The sequence below is a fragment of the Hydra vulgaris genome, chromosome 04 (assembly GCF_038396675.1).
Source record: "Hydra vulgaris chromosome 04, alternate assembly HydraT2T_AEP".
Lineage (NCBI taxonomy): Eukaryota > Metazoa > Cnidaria > Hydrozoa > Anthoathecata > Hydridae > Hydra > Hydra vulgaris.
The window spans coordinates 13969166-13989182 of NC_088923.1; the positions used below are offsets into that span (position 1 = coordinate 13969166).

At 28.7% G+C, this 20017-nt stretch overlaps 1 long non-coding RNA gene across 1 annotated transcript; it reads left to right on the forward strand.

The window, feature by feature from the left end:
- The first annotated feature begins 28 nt into the window (after positions 1 to 28).
- Positions 29 to 16458, forward strand: LOC136078994 (uncharacterized). Its single transcript, XR_010637843.1, has 2 exons — positions 29 to 629; positions 16133 to 16458. It is a non-coding gene; the product is annotated as an uncharacterized LOC136078994 (long non-coding RNA).
- The last annotated feature ends 3559 nt before the right edge of the window (positions 16459 to 20017 follow it).

The window sequence follows — 20017 nt, forward strand, 5'->3', positions numbered from 1 at the left end:
AAGTAGGAGGTCATTTCGACGATTTTCATTAAACTTTTTATCGAAATTATAATTTTTGATTTAATAAAGACTCTACGACGCAAAACTTTTGAACTTTTATGTTTTAATAAACTTTTTTTTTTTTTTAATTTTTTTTTTTTTAACATTTTATTTTGCCGTTGAAGAAATGTAAGAACCTACATTAATTTACAAATAAAATTAATGGCCGAAGCAATAAATAAAAATTAAATCAGATCACGAAGCGTTATGAAAAAGAAATTACCAATTTAAATAAAAATGCATTAGATCTGGAGAACCAGTCTCGAAGGAATAATTTAAGAATAGACGGGATATATGAAAAACCAAATGAAAATTGGGCTGAGTGCGAAAATGTAGTAAAGGAAATGTTCAAAAACCAACTAAAAATTAAAAATGATATAGTTATAGAAAGAGCTCATAGAATAGGCCAACCTAAGAAGATAAAAAGCCAAGAACTATTGTCCTAAAGTTGTTAAATTTTCAAGACAAAACAAAAATACTTAATGCTACAAAGCGAGGAACAGGGATTTATTTTAATGAGGATTTCGCTAAAGAAACGATGGAAAACCGAAAAAAGTTGTGGGATCAAGTCAAAAAGCTGCGACTCGAAGGTAAGTATACAGTTATAAAATATGATAAAAATTTTTCTAGAGAATTTCGGAAGTAAATGTGATCGTTCTTAAAAAGAACTCCTTTTTAATTTATTAGTTATAACTAATCATGGCTTTAAAAAAGTGACTTTGAAACTCTTGCCTTTAATTTTTTTGAAACAAAATTTTTTTCATTACACGAAAACTCCGTCCCAGATATTAATTATTTTCATCATTCAAAAATCCTATGTTCTTACTATTATCCAAGTGATTTAAAAGGAATTCTATTTAAGAATGTCAACAAGGAAAGCAACGTTCAAATTAGAATTCTACACGTAAATATCAGAAGCATTAATTGTAATTTTGAAAAGTTCCAAAATCTACTTGAGGAAATTAAATACTTTTTTAATATTATTTGCTTAACTGAAACTTGGGCTACCTCAAACGACACTAATAAAAATTCTGATTTTTATCTTTCTAATTTTGAAATGATTTCTCTTGAAAGGCAAATAAATAAGCGTGGTGGTGGAGTTCTAATTTACGTTCATGAAAATATTAGGCATTGCTGTAGAAATGATCTTTGCGGTCTGACGGCGATGGAGAAATATTAACAATTGAGATTATTAATGAACGAACAAAAACATTTTAATTAGCTGTTGTTATCAACCGCCAGATGGCGTGAGCGAGAACTTGAGCATGTTTTTACAGCAAAAAGTTATTGCGAAAGGTAACAACGAAAAGAAAAAAAACTTTCTAATTGGTGATTTTAATATGAATTGTTTTGACTACAATGACGATAACAAAATTAGAAATTTTTATGATGCAATTTTTGAATCTGGAGCAATTCCTTTAATAAATCGTCCAACTAGAGTAACAAAAAATTCAGCAACCTTGCTGGATAATATTATTTCCACAGTCTTGTTCAACAGTGATATAAAATTGGGCATCTTAAAAACAGATATTTCAGACCACTTTCCTATTTTTCTAACCATAAACACTGACCAACCACAACAAAAATTAAATAAATTTATAAAAAAACGTTTTTTTAAACCATCAAATATTGAGTCTTTCAAAAATCAGCTTTCATTATTACATTGGAAACACTTAAATTCTAATGAAAACGCAAACAACCTTTATGAAAAGTTCTTTGAAACACTCACCTCTATTTACGAATCTAATTTCCCAATTGTTACAGTTACATTAAAAACAAAACACTTTAATAATCCCTGGATTACCAAAGGATTCAAAAAATCATCCAAAATAAAACAAAAGCTATACATTAAATATCTGAAAACAAAAACACCAGCTAGTGAAAAAATTTACAAAGATTACATAAATCTTTTCGAAAAAATTAAAAAAAAACTTACTATTCAAAATTAATTAATAAAGTTAAAAATGACTCAAAAAGCACTTGGAAAGTATTAAAAGAAATTACTGGAAAACAAAAAACATGCTCAAGCTCTTTGCCACAAATGCTGAAAGTCGATAACAATAGCTTGTATGAACCACAAATAATAGCTCATGAATTCAATAAATATTTCACTGAGATTGGATCAACTCCGTCAAGAAAAACACCAAATACCCAAACCTCATTTTATGAATTTTTGGTACCTATTGATAAAGATATTTGCTCTGATGAATTATCTGCCGAACTATCATTTGATGAGTTTGAAAAAGCTTTCAAATCCTTAAAAAAAAATAAAGCACCTGGTGCAGATGAAATAAACGGGAATATTGTTATAGATTGCTACGAACAATTAAAAAATGTTCTTTTTAAAATTTTCAGAGCATCAATTCATCAAGGTATTTTTCCTGAACGTTTAAAACTTGCCAGGGTTACCCCTATCCATAAAGAAGGCGACAGATTCAACATCAGTAACTATCGTCCTATCTCTGTTCTTTCTATATTTTCTAAAATTTTAGAAAGAATTATCTTCAACAGAGTATACAATTATTTTAATTACAACAACTTATTTTATGACAATCAGTATGGTTTCAGAAAAGGAAGTTCAACTGAACATGCCATTATTCAATTTATACATAACATCTCTTTTGAAAAATCTCAATATACACTAGATGTTTTTATTGACCTATCAAAAGCTTTTGATACGGTTGATCACCGAATTTTAATCAAAAAAATTAAACATTTTGGTTTAAACAATAAAATTTTAAAATGGTTTAAAAGCTAATTAACAAATCGCAAACAATTTGTGTATAGTAATGATGGTCAGCAAAGTGAACCCCTGAGCATAACCTGTGGTGTTCCACAAGGTTCTATTCTCGGACCACTACTATTTTTAATCTATGTAAACGACTTAAACAATGCTTTCAAATTGAAAAGTATAATGTTCGCTGATGATACTAATCTTTTCTTATCCCATACTGATGTTTATGAACTCTTTTCAACTACAAACAAATAACTCAATCTCATTTCTAATTGGTTCAAAGCTAATAAATTAACTTTAAATAATAACAAAACAAAATGTAAATGTAAAAAAACTGCGCAAAAAAACGTTTTTTACCAAGTAATATGCCTCAAATTTATATTGATGAAACGATAATAAAAAGAGATAATGTTATAAAACATATTGATCATATAAGCACTAAAATTTCTAAAAACATTGGCATTTTATACGAAGCCCGAAATTATCTAAACAAAAAAAACCTAACCCAACTCTATTATTCATTTATACACAATTATATAAATTATGCAATCATCGCCTGGGGAAGTACGGATAAAAGTAAATTACAACATCTTTATCGCCGTTAGAAACATGCAATCCGCGTAGTTAATTATGCGAATCGCTTTTCACATTCAAAATATTTTTTTGATTATATGAAGGTTTTAGATGTTTATAAACTGAACGTATTTAATGTCTTATGTTTTACTTTTATATGGAAAAACGATTTATCTTTATTTGTTTTTAATGACCTTTTTTCTTTAAAACCAATAAATAAGTACACATTAAGAAATTTTAGTTTTTTAAGTGAACCTTTTTGTAGAACTAAGTTCAATCAATTTTGTATTTCATATCGTGCACCCCATCTTTGGAATAAAATAGTATTACCAAACTTTGATCCTTCTATTACACTTCCTGTTTTTAAAATTAAGTTAAGAAAATTAATTCTCTCTATGGACAACATTCTAAAATTCTACTAAAAATAAATGTAAAATGTATTTGTTAAATCTTCAGCTTATTATATATTAAAATGTGTTGTATATAATGTAAATACGTTAAATCTTATGTATGTATATATATATATATATATATATATATATATATATATATATATATATATATATATATATATATATATATATATATATATATAAATATATATATATATATATATATATATATATATATATATATATATATATATATATATATATATATATATATTTATATATTTTTAAAATTAAGTTAAAAAAATTAATTCTCTCTATGGACAACATTCTAAAATTCTACTAAAAATAAATGTAAAATGTATTTGTTAAATCTTCAGCTTATTATATATTAAAATGTGTTGTATATAATGTAAATACGTTAAATCTTATGTATGTATATATATATATATATATATATATATATATATATATATATATATATATATATATATATATATATATATATATATATATATATATATATATATATATATATATATATATATATATATATATATATATATATATATATATGTATGTATGTATATATATATGTATGTATGTATGTATGTATGTATGTATGTATGTATGTGTGTATATATATATATATATATATATATATATATATATATATATTTAATATATATTATATATATATATATTATATATATATATATATATATATATATATATATATATATATATATATATATATATATATATATTTAATATATATACAATTAAATATTTGAACAGACTATTGTACATTATACGTTTTACCAATTTAGAAAAACACAATAAGACAGAAATATGCCAGCAATTTGAGGGGTCTGTCTCATCTCCAGCCTTAACGGAAAATATGAAATAAAAATGGTTCAATTATATCATAAACTAATTTTAATATATTTACACTAACATTATCTGATTCTGCACTTTTGTTATCTTTTAGACTTATTAAGGCAGATTGCAACTCAATTATATCTAGCTTTTACTCTTTCATTTTTTTATTAGAAGTTATTAGATAGGAATCCAGTGCAAGAATAAGGGTGTCTGGGGCCTCTAGGCACTTTATGTTTGGGGGCCCTCCGTAAATACAATACATGCAATTATTTTTGTTCTACCCACTATCACTACTCATCTAAAAATTTTGAAAATAAAAAAAGAAAATTGTTGAACATTGTACTTTTTTTTCAAACCGAGGTGCATAGTAGGCTTACAATTATACACATAAAAACAAATTATTCATAAACTATATATAAGTATTTGGTTTTTTATATCTACTTTTCTTGCTTTTGCCGCGGCAAATTTAGAAATCAGCTCTGCATAATTTAATTCTTTTACAAAATCATGATCGAAGCATATAATGCTTAATACATTTAATCGATCTTGGCACAGAACAGAACGTTTTTGATTTTTAATAAGCGCTAACTTTGAAAATAATCTTTTGCCTTCGCAGACACCACACGCTATTATTAAATATATCCTAAAAGTAATTGCCACGTTTGGATAACATTTTTTAGATAGAATATCTTTAAAGATTTCAAAAATGCTTACTTCTGCTTTTGGTTTGTTCTGACCAATCTGAATGTTTACTTAGTCATGGAAGTGAATCAGTTCATTTTCGAACTCAATTTCTAGATCATTAGAATATTTTTGTTGAAGATGTTTTGCTCGATTTCTTAAATCCAGTAAATTTTTATTGTTAAAATCAAACAAAACTGAAAAACTTAGTGGAACATTTTGATAACATGATGAACGTTTTTCTTAGTGGAACTTAGTGGAACTTAGTAAAACTTAGTGGAACATTTTGATAACTTGATGAACGTTTTTCCATTTCAACAACTAAACTGTCAAACAATTACTAAATACACCTGAGTGTTAAATTTTTGCTGTGGAGTTAGTTAACATTCTGTATTTCTTTCCCTTGGAAGTAGCTTTCACTTAATAAGTCGCCGTTGCTCTCTTTTGTAATTGAGTACAAATTCATCAAGATTAAATTGTTCTTTAATTTTTGCTAACATTTGGCGAGCTTCACCTTCATACTACATAAAAATTTTTCGAATTGTTTTTAAGTATTCTGTCAAACTTTTCATATGATCAACAACAACATTCAATGTGAGTCTTTTTTTTTGAAATATTACATTTACCCTATTTATTCGTTCCAATATATTATTCCAAAATAAGTACAGGATGTATGTTTCAACTTCCAGTAATTTGCAGGTAATATTTTTTGACTCACTAATAGTATCAGTGTTTTGTTCACTGTCATCTGCAAAATTCTATAAGCTTTTTAGAATTTGTATATGGTGTTGTTTTAAGGCTTTCATAGCATCATGCCTTGCTGACCAGCGTGTTTCAGAATGCGATTTAAGAACTAAGGGACGATAGCTAACAAGTTCATGATCATTTTTGGAATAAGTTATTTTTTTGTTCATTAGATTCCACCGATAGGTAGAATTAGCAAAAAAGCTGTACAATTTTTTTACTGTTCCAAAAAACGACACGGCTTCGGAATATATGCTTGCTGCGGTATGTCTTACAAGATTTAAGGAATATGCACTGCACGGAACATATTCGGCAACACTGCTAATTTGTTTAATTTTCGCTTGAAGTCCGTTACACTTGCCGGACATATTAGCAGTGTTATCGTAACTTTGAGAACGAAAGTCATTTATGTCAAGTTTGCATTCAGATAAATAATCTAACACAGTTTCAGCTAAGCTACTACTTTTGTGACATTTAATTGGTATAAGTTTTAGAACACGTTCAAATATTTCAAAGGTGGCTGGATTAACATGGCGTATTATAAAGGTAAGTTGATCTACATGTTGTACGTCGGGAATAGAATCTACTGTTATACCAAAATATTTCGATTTTTTGACCTCATTTAAAATCATTTCGGTAATATATTTGCCAACCAATTGAATAAATTTATCACAAATTGTTGATGACAAGTACGATATATTTACGCGACCACAATTTCCAAATTTATCTATATGACTTGCAAGGAAAGCATCACACTTTGCCAACAACTCCAGAGTACCTAAATAATTGCCATATTAACAGAACCAATAATTTCATTTTGTTCTCTCAGAGCTAGACCTCGTTCGCACAAAAATAAGATAACATCTATAATTCTTTGCAAAACTTTTTTCCAATAGTCACATTGAGATTCATAAAATTTACAAAAATTTAAACCTTGCTTTTTTGATCGAGTACAACAACTCTAAAAGGAACGAGAATGTAAATGACTATTTTCATGTGATATCAATCGCGATGCCGCATTTTTCCAATCATTAAATCCCGTTATTAACATTTACAGTTATTACCTGCACGGTAGAATTTATAAATTCTGCATTGTCAAGTTCCATATTCTGTGGGATATATTCTTTTTCGACGAAATAAAATATTAGTTCCTCAGAGGATTTCCAGCTGCCAGGATCATTTGTAAAAGTGTTGTAGTTAAAATTACAACTAGATTCAATAGGAATAGGAATACACACTTCCTCCAATGGATTAAAATTTCCTTCGTTCATTAGCATTGCATTCGCATTTGTCGCCTCCTACATATCAGTATCATTACCACCACAATTTAACTCTGGTGACGTTAAAGATGTTGAAGTTGATGTCGATGGTTTTTCAATAAATCCTAGCAATGACATTTGTCCTTTTGCAACTTCCTTCATCTTCTTTCCATGTAGTTTTCTTTTTTCAGTTCCGCCTAAATTTTGCCTTTTCATGGTGCTAAAATCCAATTAAGTAAATAATTAAATTTTGTTTTTCATTTAAATTAAAAGCTAGTTTTCCTTAGTAGTAAAATTTAAACTATAACTTATTGGTTAAGTAAACAAAGTTAACAATCAAAACGACTCGATTTATCTTAATATTAATACGAAAGTTAACTTTGAATAGTGCGCATAGTTATGCACGCTTTTGTTAGTTACGACGATTTTTCTCAACTTCTATTGGCTGTTTGAAAAGTTTGATTTTCTTTTTTCTTAGAAACGATGCATTATTGCCGCTGCTCAAAGAATGAGAATTTAACCCGTTTTGCATGATGATTTGAAAATAAGAGTTTTATATTAAAGTGTTCTAACAATTAAAATTTTTAGTAGCATTTGTTTTTAAAATTAAACTTTACACTGGTTTGTTTTAAAATAAAACTTTAAATAAATACTCATTTCTTGAGTAAATAAATAAAAAATCAGAAAATTTTTTTTTTTAAATTTAATATTTACAAAAAAAATTTTATTTAAATAATTTTTAATTTTGGAGCCCCTTCTACACCAAGGCCCCTAGGTGCGTGCCTAGTGTGCCTAGTGGGTAATCCGCCACTGAATGAATCAAATGTTATTGAAGTTGGAGGAATATTTTTTGCCTAACATTAACAAAAGGCTATTTAATTTTTCACCCATTAGCACTTTATTACAAATTAAATTACCGTCTGATAAAATTTAAATCAAATATATTTCTACAAAAATTCTTACATCAAGGGTATTTACAAATAGTAATGAGTACTAATATTAAGTTAACACCTGTCAAATTCAATAAAAACAAAAATAGTGATAATAACAACAGTAAATATAATATAGGTATCAATAATAGTAGTAATTTTTAAAAGTTATACTGTAGTAATATAAGTTATACAATAGTAATATTATAGCAACAATAATGACAGTAATAAAAATAATTACTATTATAACAACAATACACTAAAAATAACAAAATAGTTTCTATTATAATAACAACAATATTAATATTAGTAATAACAATTAAAAGTAGTTAAGAATAGTAATGTAAATATTTATAAAGATAACAATAAGCAATAATGACAACAAAAATTACTATAGAAATTAGAAATATCAAACGTGTTTTATTAATAACATTAATATTAAACAACAATTAAGACCAAAAAAGTGATTATAGAAATTATAAATAATAACTGCATTTTTTTAATAAAAAGTAAAATAAACTGGTTTAAAGATTGGGAATGAATTGAGAGCTTTTAGTTTATAAGGAAGTTTTTTCCATGTTTTAATGCTTTGATATTTTATTGATTTATGTCCGTAATTAGTCCACCTTCGTTCCAATAGCAATTTAAACCTGTCTGTTTAGAGACAGACAGGTTTAAATTGCTATTGAAACGAAGGTGGTAACGAGTGTTAACACTTTTCGAAAAGAAATTGATGAAAGTTAAAAGTAAGTTATTGTGTTGGTGATTTCAGACAAATTGACAGTTTAAAAGTTTAATGTAGTCACATAGTTTTGACACTTTAGAAGTTAAATAGAGCACATTAGGATTAAAATTAATATTCTAAAAATAAATAATTTTTAAAGCCTTGCTTTGGAGGTGGGATAACCTAATAAGAGCTTGGTGATGGGACTGCCCCCATACTCGGCATGCATATCTTAGATGTGAGGCAAAAATAGCATGGTATATGTTAAAGAGTGTTTCAAGATTAACATAATGGCGAATTTTGGCCTTATGCCATTAGATCTACCTAGTTTGATTGCTAAATCTTTACATTATGATAAAAAGGAAAGATTTGAATCAATTATTATACCAAGATATTTAATTGAGTTAACAGCTTCAATGTTTTTGGCACATTATCTAAAGTTCATATGTTTATAGATTTTTTTTTTATTTGATTTAAAAATAACAAGTTCAGTTTTATTAGAGTTTCGAAAAAGTTTGTTAGAGCGAAGCCACTGAACTAAATTGGCGATATTATGGTTAATGTGTTGCTTAATTTTTTAAGGGATTTATTAATTAGCATTAGATTAGTATCATCAGCAAAGTGGTAAACAGTAGCAAACTTAATGAATTTATGAAGATCAATAGTATAAAGAAGAAAAAGCAGTGCTCCCAATACTGAACCCTGAGGAACACCATTAGAACATTTTAAAAAGGTAGATTTTGAGTCATTGGTAGAAACAAATTGTGTTCTTTCGTTTAAATATGTAGTAAACCATTTAAGGGGTATGTTTTTGATCCTATAGTATTCTAATTTTTTCAACAAAATTGAATGATATACTGTATCAAACGCTTACTGTAATTCGACAAATACACCATATGCAAAATATTTATCATCGATTGCTTTTCTAATCAATTCCGTCATTTCAATGAAAGGTTTCTTTAGCAAAATGTTATTTTTATATTTATTTTGGTCCATTATTTCTTTAATTGCATTCCATATTTGTTATGATTTTTTGAGCGTTTTTTGATTTTTTCAAATATATTTATTGTTTTTGTATTTAATTTCATTCGAATGAGTTTTATTTTATTTTTATTTTTAAATAAAGTTTTTCATAAAGTTTTTTTTTTTTCCTTGGCGATTTTAGTAGACCTTTTATTATCAATGGGGATAAAAGTGTTTTTGAATTTATACACAACTTTTTTAGAGGAAATGCTTTATTGTATTGTTTACGAAATTGCGATAAAAAAAAGTTCATAAGCATTGTTAGCATCGTGCAATAAAAGAACCAGCTCTCAATCAACGCAGTTGATTAGAAGGTTGCGAAATTGTTGAGTGGAGTTTTCATTCATCCGTCGTTTAAATATTTTATGTTTTTAGGAAGTATTATCGGGTATTATGCTGTTTGTAATAAAAAATGTTTGAAAATGATCATTCAAATCAGTTTTTATTATATCTGTACTAAAGTAGTTTTAAAAAATTATTAGCATTTATGTCATCGAGTAGAGTAAAAAAATATTTTGTGATTCTTGATAGTTTGATTACTGTTGAAATGACCTGATATGTTGGAACAAGATTATTTTGTAAAAGTGTATTTACCAAACATTTAACACAAATATTTGACGCATGGTTTAAAAGATTAATATTCAGGTCACCAACAAACCAAACAAGCTTTTGTTTGTTTGTAGTTTTTTTTCAACATCTTTGCTTCTAACAAGGCTGCAGGCAACCACTGTTAGAGTTGGAAGTTACTGGAAGAGAAACGATGAAGTTTATAAAAAAAAATAACGATTGACATACAACTTAAAAGATTACAAACTATATGAATCAGGAAAATAAGATAGAGGAAGCAAATTTCAAAAAAACTGATGTTCGAATAAAATGATGAATAAAAGTTTATGGAGCACTTAGGAACAGTCATAGTAAAAGGATGAGACTTAATTGAACAACGAGCAGCACAAGAATAAATTTATAAGATAGCACAAGAGACGCTAGCTCTTTAGAGCAGTACCCATATTAGTATTTTTAGAAAAGAGAAAGAGAAGTAACATTACGGCAATATGATAATGGTTGAAGGTTGGCTGCAAGAGCAGGTCCAACCTTGTTTACAATTCGTTTTCGCATCTTGTCTAAAAGAGAAAGGGAATCATTGTAAGATCCACCGCAGATATGGCAACAGTATTCCATGCAAGGACGGTTTTGAGATTTATAGAGATAAAGAATAGAATCCGGAATAAGAAAGTGTCGAGCATGATAAAGAGATTTAACCTTAGCAGATGCTGATTTTGCAACGGATTTAATATATGATTTCCAAAAAAAATCCGACGTGGGAGTAAATCCCAAAAAATGAAAGGTAAATAATTCATCAAGTACATTATCGTTTATAAATAAAGGAAGATCTAAATTATTGCGATAATAATTGGCTGAAAAAATTGAGTTTTATCTGAATTGAATTTCACCAGTCATTGTAAACCCCATGATGTAGCAGAAGTGAGATCCTTTTCAAGCTCAAATGCCCTCTCTAAGTAAATCATAGAATGTTGGCTTCTTATTAAGACAAAAATATTTGAAAATATCATTGGCGAACAATGTCACTTTAGATGTAAGAATATCCGGAAGATTGCAAATGTAAATTAAAAAGAGTATAGGGTCAAGAATCGAACCTTGAGGGTCTCCTGAAGTGACAGCATATGAAAAAAGTGCTGTCCATCAAAGATAACTTTTATACTACAATTGGAAAGGAAGGATTCAATAATCTTAAAGATGTTACCTGATACACCGTAAGAAGAAAGCTTATAGAGAAGATCAGCATGCCAAAATTTATCAAAAGCTTCAGAAATCTCCACCTCTATCTAATGCACAATAAAACTTATCGGTTATTGCTGTTGGCATACCAGTTGTAGAATGAGAAGAGCGAAATCCATATTGATGATCAGAAAGTAACCTATTAGACTAAAGATGAGATAATATGTGTTTGTTAAGTAAAGATTTAAAAACCTTTCTTATAATAGGAAAAAGACTAATAGGACGGTAGTTAAATGAGTCAGATCATTCTCCAGAATTTTTGAAAATAAGGATAACAGATGCCGCTTTCAAGCAGGCTGGAAAACAAGACTCTGATAAGCAGTTGTTGAATAGTTTTGAAAGTATAGACGACAGCTCCGGAAAACACTTGTGCAAGACTATAACAGATATGTTGTTCGGGCCACAAGCTGTAGAAGAGTCTAAGCAGGAAATTGCTTTAGATACAGAAGCTGGTGTGATACGAATGTCAAGCAATAAATCAATCTGTTTCACGGCTATATCAGATAGAACCTAACTAGTGGAATCAAGAGATGATATTGATATAAAAGTTCGTAGCAAACAATTCAACTTTGTCTATAGGTGAGGTGACAAACTCTGAAACTTACAGGAGAGGTGGAATAGCAGATTTACTCTTATTATTGATTCTATTAAAGATTCTCCAGAAGTCACGAGAGCCTAATATATGAGATGAAATACGAGATGTCATAGCGGGCTTTGGCAATAGATAAAACCTTTTTACAATGATTTTCTAGCAATAGTAAACAGACGTCTGTTTTCTGGAGAGTTGTTTTGCTAATATATATGGAAGTAACGGTTTTGCAGCGGTGCAATGTGAAAAAAAACCATGGAGAAGAGTGAGGCTTGACTTGGAATTGTCGATAAGGAATAAAAGATTCCATGCGAGCCTGAAACCAAGAAGTTATTTAAGAAGCGCACTTGGCAGCAGGAAAACGAAAGATTTCTACCCAAGAGCCATCACGAGAAAAATTGCGGAAAGAGTCCCAGTCAGCTTTGAGATAGTTGTAAGAGGTACAATGATATGGGGATTCTGATTATGAAGAAGAATCAGATAATAGTTTTAGAGAGATCAATCGTGGAAAGAAGCACTTAAGGGTGAATGTGGAGCAGCTGAGCGCTAACAAGGATCTGAAAAAAGACATAAGTCGAATAGAGGTCGAGTAGAGAAGGTAAATGATTCGGGTTGTCTTAAGAGTAAGTTAAAAAATTGGCAATTTGAGTAAGAGATTGAGAAAGGCAAAAGTTTCGGCCTTAATGCCTGCAGAGTCACTAACACTAGAGGCAAGCCATTCAGTGTGATGAGCATTCAAGTCTCCAACAACAACGATATTGGCTGATGGATACTGAGAGGGCTTGATCAAATTGATCAGAAGTAACATCAAAAAGAATGCAGTATTGAGATGAAGGAGAGCGATACAGAATAAAGAGAAAGACAATAGAGTAAAGTGGTACTAAACGAAAGTACATAAAATAATATTCGGTGGACAAAAACCCATTTTCCCGAAAAATGGGTGATTTCTTACGAAAGTAAATCCCCAGGCCAAGCATAGGACTGTTAGAGTCTTTAGACGAATTAAGGGAAGATAATTATCAACACCCAGATCACAAGTTAAGACAGCCAAACTCAAATTAGTCTCACAAAAAGCAAGTAGACCTGGTGAACTTTGCAAAAAATAAGACTCAACAGAAGAAAAATTACTTCGAAGATTACGAATATTAGTGAATGATAGGTTTAGAGAACTTGGTGATGACAACAGTTTTTTGTGTTTTATTGTTTTTTGTACTTTAGTCATTTTAAATTTGATAAAGAACTTGACTCAAAGTGCAGATAGTACTCAGTACACTATTTAATAGTCTAAGCAATTGCTTCATTACTATTAATAAACCCAAAGCCGTAACAAAGGGCTCCAAATGTGGTCTCAACAATGCACACCAAAGGTACGATCAGGGACATCATCCATGCGCAACATGGTTTTGTTAGTATGCTGATATTATACAGCTGTTGATGGAATCAGTCACTCTGAGAGCTACTACAGAGTTTGGAAAACCTGATTACCAGTCGGTCTCAGAGCCATATAACTGAGTTTTAGAGCTGTACCCTCATTAGGAGATAGCAGAATGAGGTGTCTAGTCATAAGAACAGACACAAGCAAAATCCATCCAATTGACTTAAGAATATCCTGCAATCAACATCATAAACTGGAAACAAACTATTACCAATGAATTTTCGCTAGCTTAACAGATGAAGAAGGGATGCGGGCTGGTCAACAGATAGAATCTGTTTACCCCTTAAATTAAATACAGATAGTACCTATTTAACCTGTTTACAGATATAATCTGTTTACCCCTTTTTTTTTAGTTGTTTTTTTACCCCGTTATATACCCCGTTTGTTTTAACCTGCTTGTTTACCCCGTTTGTTTTACCCCGTTTGTTCTTTTTATCCCGTTTGTTTTATCCCGTTTGTTTGGTTTACGCTGTTTGTTTTACTTGATGCTTTACCCCGTTTACAGATAGAGTCTGTTGACCCCTTTTTTTAACTTTGGTTTTGCAAGTTGCAAGTTTTAAAATTTCTTAAAATTACTAGTTGGTTTTCTATAAACAGCATTAATTATTATATTTTTAAAACTTTGATTATAATTTCATTGTACAATGACTCGCAATCTTTTTCATTAACACCAAGGTCATTACGTGGCACAGTGGGCTAGAATTCACTTTTACTGAACAAAACTAATAAACCGTTTTATAAAAAAGATTGAAAGACCATTATTGCACATTCTACTTATTTGAGGATTGTGGTTTCAATGGTGACATTAGTTTTAATTTTGGATTGCTATGGATACCTAAATTGCTAAGCAACCACCTATTTTATCGACTATAATAAATATAAACTGGACAGAAGTAATAACTTTATCAGATTAATCCCATAATTAACGCATGAGTTTTTTTATACTACAAATCTAGAGGTGTTATGAATTTTTTTATTTGGTTAATAGTGACACCTGAAATGCCTGGTAACATTTCATTTTGCATAGTTTAGCTTGCTTTATAACAAACATCAAAGTTATAAACTAGACTAATGTTAATGTGGCAGTCTTATTGAAAATTATTTTATGCGTATATAAAAAACTAAACACATACCCAATTACTACTTTTAAGTGTTTTTATGCAGTTACTGAGCTCTATATGAAACTAATACTTAATTCCTATAAAAAAAACTTTAAGTTTAAACCTTTTTGTGTATATAACAATATAAAAGTTTCAGTTTAAAATTATTTTTCAAACCATAACTCATATATATATATATATACATATATATATATATATATATATATATATATATATATATATATATATATATATATATATATATATATATATTTATATATATATATATATTTATGAATATGTATATATTTATATATATATATATATATATATATATGTATATATACTAATAATTTTAAAATAGCTTTAGCTTCTTTTTTTTACCATCTTGGCACAAAGTATAACATGATGCAAAAAAGAGTTAAGAAGATGAAAAAGATGCAAATAATAACGCTTACCTTAATTTCTTTGTTTTACTACTTCAAGTATCAAAATTTACCTGGGGGTCTGCCAGATACTGCAAATGGATAAGAGTAGAGTTATCTTAATTAATGGAAGCAGTTAGAATAATATTTTTATTATCAATTACAAATTGAACCAATATCGTTTTTTTTTATAGCCATTGTATATAATTTTCTTCGAAAGGAGTTTTAGAGCTTTTACATATATGATTTCATAAAGCATCTTTTACCATTTTGGTAAAAGATGCTTTATGAAATCAGACAAGTTATTAGTTGCTGTTAAGTTTACTTCATTTTCAACTGCATATCAAACATTAGGATCATCAAATATTAAGTTTTCTTGAATTGTATATGAGCAAATATTTATAATTTTCATGTCTTAATACTACTATATAAAAAGATATGTTACATTTACAAAACCTTATAAATAGGCATTTTTAAGATGTATTAGTATTAAAACAAGTTTGTGAAACTAATCTAGTCTCACTGAGACCCAATTATTACATAACCATTAAGAATAAAATACATATAATGTTTTCGCCATATAAAATCGAGTACATCATTTAACTTGTGAAAATCATTATTTGAGACCATGCGGACATTCGCGGATTATAAACTAAATTTATATTGATAATATACAATTGAACAATGTATTTTAAGTCTCAAATTACTGGACCACCTTGAACCGCAAAAGTATTTAACTATATTAGTTAAATTTTGACTAAAAAAATTACTTTAAATACACTGTCATTTTTTTAAATTTGATTTAGATGCCCGAAGAAGTCCTGACGGTCTTATGATAGAGCGCCGCAGATGAGCACTTAATTGGAAGTTCGCATCTCTTTCCTAACCGATGTTGAGAAACTTGCCTAGAAATGGGGTTTGAACCACGGATTCTGTGTTTCTAAGGCAAGTCTGCTACAACTGCGCCACGGCTGCTTAAAAACGCTTTTTTCAAATCTCATATCTTTTTATTGGAATTAAATAAATTACTATTAAGGGTTTGTGTATTATATTAAATGTATTATTATTTTTGTAAAAACGTTGCTCATTTTTAATATGTTATTTTTTATATAGTTTTTAATATAATTTTTTAGATTTTTTAGTTTTTAATATGGGTTAAGTTGTCCGGAACAACTTTCCAAACAGGTTACTAATACCACCCGATCATACTTGATTCATAAATACTAGCTTTAAAACCCAGTGTATTAAAATAATTCTTTTTTTAATAAATATTGTAAATAAAAATGTTTAATCAATAAAATGTTATTATTTTACATAAAAGTTAGATAAAACTTGAATCAAATATGAGGATACATCGCGTTTCTGTTGGTTGGAAACAATATATTTCACTCCCAAACAATCACTTTTACATATTATGGCAGATATTTTGCATATGTCATATTTTCACTCAAGTAATGGTATTATAGTATTTAAATTCTTTAGTTTAAGCTGTATTTCAAAAGTCCGAAATTACCCGCCGTCCGAGGATACCCGTCTTTTCCCTGGTTAAAAAAGATATATAGAGTAAACTGGGGTAAGAGTAAATGGTTTAGCTTCAAATTTAAATATCTTTTTAAAGAAAAAATATTTTGTTTATTTTTCCTTTTTTTCTTTTTTTTGTTTTAAAGACAATTTTTTACATTATATAAATATATAAAAATTAAAAAAAACACTTTGAAAATCTTTAAAAAAATTGATTTTTATGAAGAAAAAAATTGTTTACTTTTCCCCAAATAATTGGGGGAAAATAAACTAGTTAATTTTTAATAACAATTTTAATATATTAAGAAAATCAAAACTAAATAAGGATATTAAAAAAATCAAGCAAAATCAATAAAAATAAAATGAAAACTAATTTTATTAGAAGTTAAGTTTACAAAAAACTATTTTAATCATATACGAAAAAAATTATTTATTAATTAAAAAAAAGAGTTCATCGGCAGTAACAGGTTCGTGGCATTAGTGAAGAGTTTTTTTATGCAAAAAAACTCTTGACCAATTTTGTATTTTTTGTGTAAGCACTGTGGACAAACCCAATACTTGCAACTAAAAGTTTCACATTGGTACCACATTTTGTTATGAGTTATAAATGCTTCTCCCCAAACTCTGCCATATTTTTTGCACCTCTTGATGACTTTGTCTTGTCTCAGTTTTTTTGAACGTTGCACTTGCTATGTTTCATCTGAAGCTTCACTGAATTGAACTTTGCGTTTTTTTAATTGCTTTGACTTTTTGGCTTCATCGTCTTGCTTGAGTTTCTCGAGCACCTCAAATGTACATAGACACTGGCCTTCAACTCTCGGAATTCTAACTGCGTGTTAATATGGTGGCGCTGTAAAACTTTTTCAAATTGCCTTCGAGCCTTTCCGTGAAGTATTGCAAATTTTGATTCGTTTGAGCAGGAGTCACTGGTGTTGTTGTTAAATTTTGAAGCTAGCGAATTGTTGGAGTTTGATGCTGACTGATGATAGATGATGACAGACTGGGATAAAGATGATGAAACAGGCTCAGTTGAGAATGATGAAGCATGCTCTGATGAAGATCGAGCAGGTTGAGATGGTACTTGAAATGTTTGAGCAATTTGTAATTTTTTAGATAAAAGCAAAGGCTGCCGTATTTATTTACGTTTTAAATAATTATTAACTATTAATTAGTTTATTCGCGCTTATCTTAATGCATAAGTGTGAGCAATTAGAATGTTTACTCTTCCCCCGAAAAACAATTAATTTTTATTTTTGCTTATAACTTTTTTCTGGAACTTGCAAATTCAATCTTGAAAAGAGAATCTTGGTTGTCATAAAATTTTGTACAAAATAGCCTTTTTTGTTTATGAAATTTAATTTTAGTTTTAAGAGTTTTGAAGTTGATTTTTTAGAAAAAAAAACTTTATTATTTACGAGGGTGAAAATTTTGAGGTTTGCTATAGCAAAATAAGTTTTTTTTTTAAATAATTTTTATACCTCTAGATAGAGCACAAAATTCTCTACAAACAGTGCCTCGCATTTTTAAAGATTTTTTGTTTTAGCCTTCAATAAATGCATAAGAAACAAAATTGCTAAACCGTTCACTTTTTTTTTCGTTTACTTTTACCCAGTTTACTCTATACATTTTATAAAAGCCGAATGTTTAACAATAAAATGGTATATAGTAATGTAATTTTTGAAAATGCATTTTTTTTTTACTTTTGTCCACCACCTGGACAAAAAGAAGTGGTATAAAGTTAATGGAATTATGGATAAAAACAAAACACCTCCACCTTTACAGAAGTTTCGCGCTTGATGAATTGTTATGTAATTTGTTAAATCAAATTGCAAATTACGTTCGTTGTATTTACACCAGGTCTCTGTAGGACAAATTATTTTGAAATCGTGACTTAATTTATGCATTAAAAGTTTTAAATTTTCGAAATTTTTGTTTATACTTCGAATATTATTATTTAAAATTGAAAATGTATTTTTATTTTGTTAAAGATAAAGTTTTAGAATCAGAAATTGAATAGTATTTGCTTTTTAATGATTTTAGATTTAAATATTTGCCGACTGAGTCATTAACACAATTTCTGACAATTTTATCACAAAGTTTAGTTTTTTAAATTATCATCACTTTTAAGACAAAAAAAAAAAAACAAATAAGAAAAAAATTAAAAATATATTGATACTTATATAGTGTTAATGGAGACAACATCTCCTTTCTTCACAGCCCAATTACGAACGACTAGTTTGTCGTGAGATATTTTGACAAAGAAGTCGAAATATCTTACTGCATATAACCCTTCCCTAATATTTTACGAGTATTTCAGCTTTTTCCATATAATTTAATAGCTCTTGGTCCCACTCAATGTGCACTTTAAACTTTTGTGTTTTTAACTTCTAGGCTTCTGTTTTTAACTACTATTCCTCTAACAATTTATGCACTTTATTTTCTGATTCAACCCATGTTTTATTTACACTTTCTTTTACTCCATCTATTTTTAAATTATTTCTACGCAAACGATCTTCCATCTCACTTAGTTTGTTTCTGATTTTTAATATTTCATTTTTATTTTTAACTAGGTTGTTCATTTTTTTTATTTTAAACTTTCACAAAATGATTTCATCCCGTGCATATTTTTATTTTTTTAATTTCATTGAGTTTGGTTTCTAAAAATGTGACCTTTTGACAACTAGCGACCCAAGTAGCAGCGCTCGTATGGGCCTGTGCCGGTTGCGCCGGTTCTGGCGATCTAATTACGGGACATTAAAACTCCATGAAAGGCACGCCGGAGCCGATTTGAACCATTGTTGTACCAAAAATGATTCACCAGAGCTGGTTAGCCAGTTAGCAACTGTTGTGTGGTCCTTTTGCGACATTCCAGTACTGGAGAGCCAATAACGGGACACAGATGGCACACTAGAGCCAATAGGCCACAACTGAACCATCGCCATGTCCGAATAAGGAACTTAACTTGCTTAGCAACTTAAGTTGCTATGATCATGTCGACAAGATGTAATGTCAGTTCGGTTAATGGAAATTAACTTGTTCAAGATTACTTGGACATTTAAAAAATGTGTTCTTTGTTACATAAAAGGTGGGTCCATAAATATTTTGCCTAACATTAAATCAATTTTCTCCAAATTGTTTACTTAAATTTTGGTAAGTTATGTTTATACTGT